We start from the raw sequence: 10,479 nt of genomic DNA, 5'->3' as shown, positions 1-10,479 counted from the left end.
AACCAACTTCCTGGATTTTCTCAAGATTGTGGTTGGGTCCTCACCAAAACAGATCCCTTTCTTGGACCTTTTAGGGTTCTCCACCCTTATCTCATTCTTTTCCCAAATTACACTCTGTCCTTTTATTTCTGAATTTTGGCTACTACCCAAATGCCTCAAAGTAGAGGGACCTCCCTCTAAACCATCTTGGCTTCTATTGCACATGTCCCAGTTCTGCTGTATCATCTGGTTTCTATTGTGCATGTGCCTAAAGAAGGAACCCCCCTGTTATTTTAATCCCTTTCCCTCAGATATACTGCCTAATGACTGGTAATTGATTCTTCATGCTAACTTCAAGGATTATGTGCCCCTCAGCAGATGATGCAGCAGTGTTCTAGTGAGCCTGTGAATGCTGTGGCTTCTTAGTGAATGAACCTCAATATCCCATTCAGCTCCCTAATCTATTAGGCTTAATTTCTAATCCCCTTTGCCTCCTTGCTTTATTAATAACTTGCTAACTACCTACACTAACATTGTTATAGACCTCACTCAGTCACAGTTTATCCTAGTTCAGTCCTGAGTAAAAAATTTTTTAAAAATTTTGGTCAATCCTAAGCTCAAAACTCTTAAACCAAACAGAATTCTTACTGGCATAAATCTAGCTAGCTTAAACAAACAAAAAATTAATATATGAGTATTAGATTCAAATTAGATTAAATAAATGGAGGAAACTGAAGAAAGATAGGAAATGGACTTAATCCAAAACTGTTCTGCAACACAGCAAGCAGGCAGGATCATATATACTTTATTTTAAAGGTATGGAAATGGATATCCATGCAATTGTGCATATATCATGTCATCATCTGCTACAAATAGAGTAGAACTGGGTGAGAACTGTGTCACTGAGATCCATGCCTTCTAAGCTACAGCGCAGTTCTAAGGGCACAGGTTTTCTGACTGATCTCTTGGTACTAAAGAAACTCTCCTTTTCCAAACTTTGAAGAATGGATGAATAACCTATGGTAAAGGGGATACACTCATCTTTTAAGAGTTGCCTAGGGTATCTGAGGCAGAGGTGGTTATGCTAATGACAATATAATCTAATGATTCCAAGGTAACATTCCAACGTAATAGCAATATGTAGTAAATCTGATACCTATTGATTAGGAGTTGCTGTTTGACCCCAAGACTAGACTCCAACTCAGCTGGCATTTGTTCACTCCAAGTAATTCTACTACAATGTTTGTCAGGACTCCCATTGAGCTCTGCAAGCTTGTTTCTCAGCAGTTACTTTCTGCTCCTGGGTCCTTATAGGCTATGGCTAATTATGGTAACTTCACCAGACCAGATGGACTCCTGAAGAAGACAGAGGTATGGTACTGAGCACTGTGAACATGTTAGATTGCAAATCTCATGCTCACCATTCGACCTGCACCTCTGAATTACAGAACCAAAGGTAAGATAAAGAACATTTTGCATGTTTTCTCTACATATCTATCCCCACTGTTCCTTTAGCAACGAAAGGAGCAGATCTAGGGCTTGCCAGCTAACTCTGATTCTGTTTTTGGAGCACCATTGCTTAACTTTTGTGCAGTCTTGGCTCTATATGACAAATAATATCCACACATCCTTTGGAGGTTTGTCGAGGATCTTTTTCTGGGGCTATTGCTGGAAGCATTTTTAGTAACTGTTCATCAATATTCTAGACAGTATGTCACCACTGCTATTTTACTGCATAGTTGCAACCAAAATTAGTGACACAGTGGCTGTGAACCCAATATGTTTATATCTTTATATTAATAGTCAAGGCCCCAGTCTTGTGAATATTCTTGGTCAAGCCAAACAGGATCTTTCTTCATGCATTGCTTTTATTGCATGATTTTGGCAGTGGTTTTTACCAGTGTAATTCATAATGAGGAAAAATCTCCAATTAAGAGTAGCTAAATAATCAATACCTAAATAAATGAAAACCATTCATTTATCCATGTACTTTCCACTGTTTCTTTGACATATAAATGACTTTGTGACTTTTCAGTGCTTAATAAATTTTATAATAAGGTTCAGTTCTATTGCCTGAGCTTGAATTTTCTTCTTGATATAGCCACTGTTTATCTCTCCAATTTATGTATTACCACATACTTTCAAACTTCAAATTTGTGAATCGAACAATAATTTTAGTGTTTAATTTTGAGAGGTGGTCTTCCTTTTAGGCTTTGTTGAGGGCACATTTAATTTCTATCCTCACAAACCAACTCAAAGACAGACATTCTGGATACCTCAGACATAAATAGTCATGTTAATTTATATGTCAAGATAAATGCTTCCTCAAACACTATCTCTAGTTTAAACAACCAAAAGGTGCTAATTTTTTCCTCAAATCATTTTAAACTTCTAATTACTGTTCAAACTTTATTTCACATTAAATGACATTTTAAATTCTCCATTAGACTATGGAATTGACTATATTTTATAATAATGTGCTCAGTGAAAATATTGGGCAGTGATATATGTTTTTAGCCTCAAGGAATATATTTAATATTTTGCTGATCATATTAATTTTTAAGAATACTAGTTAAATCTGTATATGTCAGAAATGTGTACAGACTTTAATAAACATGAACACATAAATGAATGGATATTATTTCCAAAGCAGTAAAACAATTAGCACCAGCAAACTGATGTCTCCTACGTGAAATAAAGTCAAGTATAGCATGAGTATGATTAGATCAAATGAAAAGTGTGGCATTCATTAATTTAGGGAAAAAAGAAAAAAAGCAACTTCAGGGTCAAAAGAGACATGCTGGAACTTGAGACTAACATCCAATTCTTGATTCTCAGTAAATTTAATTCAAAGAAGTTTTACTAGACAGAATGAGCCATTACTGTTTTGAGTGTTATTTTTAGTTACAAAGAAGCACTCCAAGTTTGGTGCTGAGTGAGCAAAGGTATTTAGAATAAGAATAAGCATAAGAATAAGAATGTAGGATTCTTATTACTATGATTCATTCTGAGTTATTTTATTTCCAATCTCAAAAAAGGGACTTTGAAGATTTCTGGTGTTTGCTATGTAAACTCTCCTACATTCATTAATTGCTCATTGCTTTGTCTTTTCAAAATTTCTGCCTACATCTATTATTTTATTTATTTTCTTCTGCTTTGTAACATAGTTGTTAAATTTCTGAGCCAACCATATTATTAGTAATTTCTTCTGTAAATATAGATAGTAATGACAACTTAATACAGTATGTGTAAGATCAATTTTTATGCCCTGTGTAAAGTACCTAGCACACAGCCTTGCACAATTAGAGGCCCATGATTTTGTCTTCATCAATTTACCTCCTACCTTATTCTTTAATGACGATAACTTTTTTATTGAAGACACAAAATCATATGAAGTCCTCTGTTCATTGCAGGAATAAAAAACAGTATTTTACTGATTGAAGGAATGTCAATCTGTACCAATGCCTAAATTTTATAAATAAAGAAATTGAGACCCAAATCCATAAACTGGATCCAAAATAACTCAACAAGGCCAGAGAAAAATGAAGTCCAAGATATGATAAATTAAATTTTTAAATGATAAATGTTATAAAAGTATTCTTCTTTTCCTGTTGTCTCAGTAACATTCTTGTTAGTGTAGAGGTATTCTAGTTCCTTATCAAGAATTATTAGTTACCTCATGAATACATGTAAGTCCTAGCAACTGATGTAGTCTTTTTTTCTGCTCTCTAATGGTTAACTAGTTTGTGTGATTATTTTAACCATTTATACCTCACTCACCATGATAACGTGACAAATGATGTCATTTAATGAGCCATTTTGGTATTAATAGGAAGGTACACACTTACTTTGTTTTGAGCAATGAAATATTAGTAGTTTTTTAAAAGTGGTTGGGGGGAGGCAGAGACAAATGTATTTAAAAAAATAAATAAATAAAGGGAAAAAAGTACGTCTCAACTAATAATGAAGGTCATGTTTATATAACTACCTTTACTTTCCTTGAACAAGATTATCTAAACATCTTGAAGTTTCATTCTCTTCATCTTCACATCCTCCCTGTTGGTCATGTCTTTCTCACATAAGCTTGAGTAGGCTGATGTTTTCTGTCATTAGAGGAAGGTTAGAAGAGTTAAGGCCTAGGTGCAAAGTAATTGCAACCCAATGACTCATTTTGTTTTAAGTAACAGTAGATATTTTCTGCAAAATATTCACACACTTCATATAAACTGTATTCTCTAGAACATGTGTCTGTCTTTTCTGTTCTTTATTCTAAAGAGTTTAGTACTTTGTTGTTTCTAAGAGATACATACTATAAATGTTTCTGGATGTAATTTGATCCTGGATATTTTTCCTTGCCCATTATCAACAAGAAAAAGGAAAATATTCACATATAACCTTAGAATAATGAGTTAATTTTGTAAAGCTAGAAATAAAGTACAGGTACTTATTGTAAATAAGTGAGATCAAAGGATTATAAATATATTCATTTTTATGAATATATTAATAAAATATATGCAATATATTTTATCAAAATATATTCAAAGTATATTTGATCAAGGGGGTGGAGGGATTGAACAAAAAGAAAAAAGAATTCATGGACATAGACAATAATGTGGTGATTGTTTGGGGGGGAATAAGGGTACTAAATGGTAATGGAAAAACATAATAAAGATTAAATTTAAAAAAGGAAGAAATTGATGAACAGAGACAACCTTGTTGTTTATAGAAAGCCATTTGAAAGTTGGTCAAATGTTAAACACCATCTGTTGCTCAGAACATTGGCGTTGCCCACCATGGGGCCAGCCCTCTGCCTTGAGAGAGAGAGTTCTGACTTTGAGCAGAGAACTTTGGGTCTAATTGGCCCATTATAGCACAATTTTGACCATTGCCTGGGTAACTGCTCAGATCTGTCTAGTTAACAGTAGCTATCTTTCTAATAAATCTTTTGAAATCTTAAAAAAAGAAACAAAGAAATATATTCATTCTACAGTAGTGCTTGTCAATTCTACAGAGAGGGATCTGGAACTGGCTTTCAGAGATGGAAAAATTACAGAGACCTCACTTAAAATGTTCAGGAGACAAATAGTTCCATATATATATATATATATCTCTCCAAAATATTTTATATATTACCAATTATATAAATATATATTCCAAAATAAAATTTCAAACATATCTATGCATGTCTTTTATAAATTAACTTGATTTATCCCTGCATTTAATGGTAAAAGTGTAATAGCTCTGCCAGGCTGAAATGTGACTTGCTGTGGTCTGTTGAATGCCTGGTTGATAGGAGACTAGAGATTAAGTGGTTATATTATATCCTATCAAATGTCTATGATTACTCCTGAGAGGCTTTGAGGTGAACCTGGTCTCCCTATAAAAATTAAAGTCAATGATATTTTGATAGGCACTGTCTTGAATCTACAGAATATTTTGGGTGGTATGGACATTTTAATGATATAAATTCTTCCATTTATTTGTGTCTTCCTTATTTTTTTCTTCTTCACTGTTGTGTAGTTTTCTGAGTATGGGGTACTACCTCCTTGGTTAAGTTTATTCCTAAGTATTTTATTTTTCTTGTCGCTATAGCAAATGGGATTTTTTCCCCTGATTTGTGATTCTGATATTTCAATGTTGGTATACAAAAATGTCCTCCAGCCCTGGCTGGTGTGGCTCAGTAGATTGAGTGCTGGCCTGTGAACCAATGGGCTGCTGGCTCGATTCCCAGTCAGAGCACATGCCTGGGTTGCAGGCCAGGTCCCCAGAAGGGGGTGCGTGAGCGACAACTACACATTACTGATTCCCTTTCTTTCTTCTTCCCTTGCCCTTTATCTAAAAATAAATAAATTAAATCTTTTAAAAAATGCTTTTGATTCCTGAATGTTGACTGTATCCCTCTATTTTGCCAAATTAATTGATTAGGTCAATACAGTCAACTGACAAAAGGGAGAAGGAACATAAAATGGAGTAAAAATATACTTTTCAAGAAATGATGTTGGGAGATCTGGACAAGTGCATGCAAAAAAATGAAACTAGACTACCAGCTTACACCATGCACCAAAATAAACTCAAGATGGTTAAAAGACTTAAATATAAGCTGGACACTATAAAAATCCCAGAGGAAAGCATAGGCAAGAAAACCTCAGATATACCACACAGTAATATTTTCACTGATACATCCCCTAGGGTAAATGGTATAAAGAAAAGAACAAACAAATGTGACTACATCAAACTATAAAGCTTCTGCATGACTAAAGAAAAAATCAGCAAAATGGAAAGGGAACTAAATATATGGGAAAACATATTTTCCAATGATACTGCATACAAGAGTTTGACCTCCAAAATGTATAAAGAACTCATATGACTCCACACTATGATGACAATAAATTCAATTTAAAAATTGGCAAAGAACGTGAACAGACACTTCTCCAAGGAAGACATAAAAAGGTCCAGAAACACATGAAAAAAAATGCTCAGCATCAGTAGCCATAAAAGAGATACAAATTAAAACCACAATGAGATAAAACTTCAAACTGGTCAGAATGGCCATTATTAATAGATCAACAAACAGCAAGTGCTAGTGAGGTTACGGAGAAAAGGAGATTCTAGCGCACCGTTGGTGGGAATGCACTGGTGTAACCACTGTGGGAAACAGTATGGAATTTCCTCAAAAAGCTAAAAAATAGAACTGCCTTTTGACCTAGTTATTCCACTGTTGGGACTATACACTAAGAATCCTGAAACACTAATTCAAAAGAACCTATGTATCCCATTGTTTATACCAGTGCTATTTCCAACAGCCAAGTTCTGGAAACAGCCTAAGTGCCCACCAGTAAATGAGTGGACCAGAAAACTGGTAAATTTACACATTGTCACACTATGAAGTAGAAAGAAATAAGGGATTATTATACTCACAACAGTACTGACAGTGACCAGAAGGAAGGGAGGAAGGAGATAACAGAGGAAAGAAGGGGAAGGGGCAAGCAAAAGAACATGAACAGAAGACTCATGGGCATGTACAGTGGGTGAGATTGTTTGTGGTAATTGAGGAGGATGGGATAGGTGGGGCGATGGAGAAAAATGTGGAACAGATGTAACTGAATAGCATTAATTAAATAAATATATAAGTAAATTGAAGTCAGGAGAATCAGAAAGGTGGAGGAGCGAGTGGAAGTCACACTGTCCTCTCCCCAGGACCAATCTGGAATTACAAGTAGATTGTGGGGAAATCACCTAGAACAAACAACTGAACAATAGCGAGAGAGGAGCCTTTTAACTTCATATAGAGAGAAGAATCAGTTTAGCACAATCTAACTGATAAGGAGTAAGGTAGAGACTCAAGAAGACAGGCGGGGTGCCAACGGGGAGCATCACCGAAGGATATTGAAACAGCCAGTTGGATCCCCCTGAGTAGACTGGGGTCTAAACCAAAAGTGGAAATCTCCAGCCTATAACACCAGTAAGAGCCCCCAAAGTACACAGAAAACAGTGAGCTGCGAAAAGCAACAGAGTTGCTCTCTGCCAGAGACAGGAAACTAGAGACTCAAAGAGCCATTTAAAGGGCCAACACATAGATTTTTCTTTGACTCGCTTACCATGATCTCTAGCAAAGGCAAGGGCAGAGTGTACTAGAAACATCTGAGGAGAGACAGGGGAAGGAGGCTTTGGGGAGAGAACTGAGAGACTAGCTGGCGGGATCTCAGTGCTGACTCATCCCTCATACAGCAGCAGCCATCTTGCTCAGACAGAGACCACTTCCCTGAGTGGTAGCAGTGTGAGAGGAACCAATAACCCTGTCCCCAGGAGGAACTCTGCCCCACCCTGAGCTTTCTAAACAAGCCTCCTGAGTGCAGAGTGACTACATTTACAGCTGAAAGAAACAGCCACAGACAGTAGATTTCTGGAATTCTTGAAAAGACTGCCTAAGTTTAGACAGGGATAACATCTGACATCAGAGGCAGATCCAGAAAGTAAAACCAGTGATGTCCTACCATAGAAATTCATACCACAAAGTCCTGAAATCAAGACAGATCAACTTAAGAAGCAGAAGCAAAAAAAGAAGAGTCTCACAAATAATGGGAAGACAAAGAAATACCTAGAATTGAAGGGAAAGGAGGATTCCCCACAAAGAGAACTGAATGAAATACAGGCAAATAAACTATCAGATATTGAGTTTCAAACAATGGTTCTAAGGAAACACAACGAGCTCAGTGAGCTTGGAGAGAATTACAAAAAACACAGGGAAAATATGAGGGACTTACTGCAAACCAGTCAGCATGAAAAAGGTCATAGAAACTATCAATAAGAGGTATGAGGAAATGAACAATACAATTTCTGAATCAAAGAACGGAGTAGAAGGAATCGAAAGCAAGCTCGATGAAGCCTAGGAATGAATCTGCGAGCGAGAGGACAAGGTAGAAAAAAGCTCTCAAAATGACCAAGAAAATGAAAAAATACTCAAATGCAGACTAGTGCAGCCACTATACTCAAAACAATCTGGTACTGACACAAGAACAGACCTATAGACCAGTGGAACAGAATAGAAAGCCCGGAAATAAGCCCAGGTTTATAGGGGCAACTAACATTTGACAAAGGAGGCAGAAGCATAAAGTGGAGTAGTAATAGCCTCTTCAACAAATGCTGTTGGGAGAGCTGGACAGCTACATGCAAAAAGTTGAATTTCGATCATCAGATGACACCATACACAAAAATAAACTCAAGATGGATAAAAGAATTAAATATAATTCCCAACACCATACAAGTCCTAGAGGAGAACATTGGCAGGAAACTCTCAGATATCCCACGCAGCCATTTTTTTACTGATATGTCTTCTAAAGCAACGAGATAAAGGAAAGAATAAACGAGTGGGACCTTATCAAAACAAGAAGCTTAGCATAGCAAAAGAAAACATCAGCAAAATGAAAAGGGAGCCAACCCTATGGGAAAATATATTTGCTAATGATACATCAGATAGAGGTTTGATCCCCAAGATGTATAAAGAACTCACTCGACTCCACTCCAAGAAGATAAACAATCCAATCAAAAAATGGGCAAAGGACCTGGGCAGACGCTTTTCCAAGGAGGAGATACTGAGGGCCCAGAGGCATTTGAACGGGTGCTCAGCATCACTAGCCATCAGAGAAATGCAGATCAAAACCACCATGAGGTACCACCTCACACCGGTCAGAATGGCCGTCATAAACAGATCAACAAACAATGATTGCTGGCAAGTATGTGGAGAAAACGAACACTAATACACTGTTGGTGGGAATGCAGCCGGTGCAGTCACTGTGGAAAGCAGTGTGGAATTTCCTGAAAAGGCTGAAAATGGAACTGCCTTTTGATCCAGTGATTCCCCTGCTGGGACTATCATGTGGTTTATGTCTTTCCATTTGTTTATATGATGTATTATATTATTGATTTGCATATATTGAACCATCCCTGCATCCCTGAGATGAATCCCAGTCTATCATGTTAGGTAATCTTTTTAATGTATTGCCGGATTTGGTGTGCCAATATTTTGTTGAGGTTTAGCATCTATGTTCATCAGCGAAATTAGCCTGTAGTTTTTTTTTCTTGTAGGGTCTTTTTTAGTTTTGGGAATAGGGTGATGCTGGCCTCATAAAAAAAGTCTGGGAGTCTTCCTTCCTCTTGGATTTTTTGGAATAGTCTGAGAAGGACTGGGGTTAGCTCTTCCTTCAATGTTTTGTAAAATTCTCCTGTGAAACTGTCCAGCCCTGGGTTTTTGTGTGCGGGGAGTTTCTTGATTACTGTTTCAATTTCCCCAGCTTTTATAGGTCTGTTCAAGCTTTCTGCTTCTTCCTCCTTCAGTGTTGGAAGATTATACTGTTCTAGGAATTTGTCCGTTTCATCCAAGTTTTCAAATTTGTTGGCATATAATTGTTCATAGTAGTTTCTGACAATCCTTTGTATTTCTGTGGTATCAGTTATTTCTCCTCCTTTGTTTCTGATATTATTAATTTGGGTCCTCTCCCTTTTTGTCTTGATGAGTCTGCTTAAAGGCTTGTCAATTGTATTTATCTTTTCAAAGAACCAGCTTCTGGATTGGTTGATCCTTTGAATTATTTTTTTCATCTCTATGTCATTCAGTTCTGCTCTAATCTTGACTATTTCCTTCCTTCTACTTGCTCTGGGATTTATTTGTTGTTGTTTCTCCAGTTCTTGAAGTTGCAGTGTTAGGTCTTTTATTTGAAATGTTTCTATCTTTTTCAGGTAAGCCTGTATTACTATGAACTTCCCTTTTAGGACCGCCTTTGCTGTTTGACATAGGTTTTGGACTGTTGTCTGTTCATTTTCACTTGTTTCCAGAAATTTTTTGATTTCTTCTCTTATCTCATTCTTGACCCATTCATTGTTTAATAGTCTACTGTTGAGTCTCCATGAGTTTGCAAGTTTTTGATGTTTCTCTTTGTGGTTAATTTTCAGTTTCAAGCCCTTGTGGTCTGAGAAATAGTTTGGTATTATTTCAATTTTCCT

At 36.5% G+C, this 10,479-nt stretch overlaps 1 pseudogene; it reads right to left on the bottom strand.

Moving 5' to 3' along the window:
* Nucleotides 1-1,023: 1,023 nt before the first annotated feature.
* LOC129071640 (sorting nexin-19-like) lies at nucleotides 1,024-3,762 on the bottom strand (annotated as a pseudogene).
* Between the last annotated feature and the right edge of the window lie 6,717 nt (nucleotides 3,763-10,479).

This window comes from Pteronotus mesoamericanus, unplaced genomic scaffold (assembly GCF_021234165.1).
Source record: "Pteronotus mesoamericanus isolate MK-2021 breed Mesoamerican mustached bat unplaced genomic scaffold, CSHL_Meso_final contig_27, whole genome shotgun sequence".
NCBI lineage: Eukaryota > Metazoa > Chordata > Mammalia > Chiroptera > Mormoopidae > Pteronotus > Pteronotus mesoamericanus.
This window is presented reverse-complemented; position numbering and strand designations above follow the sequence as displayed.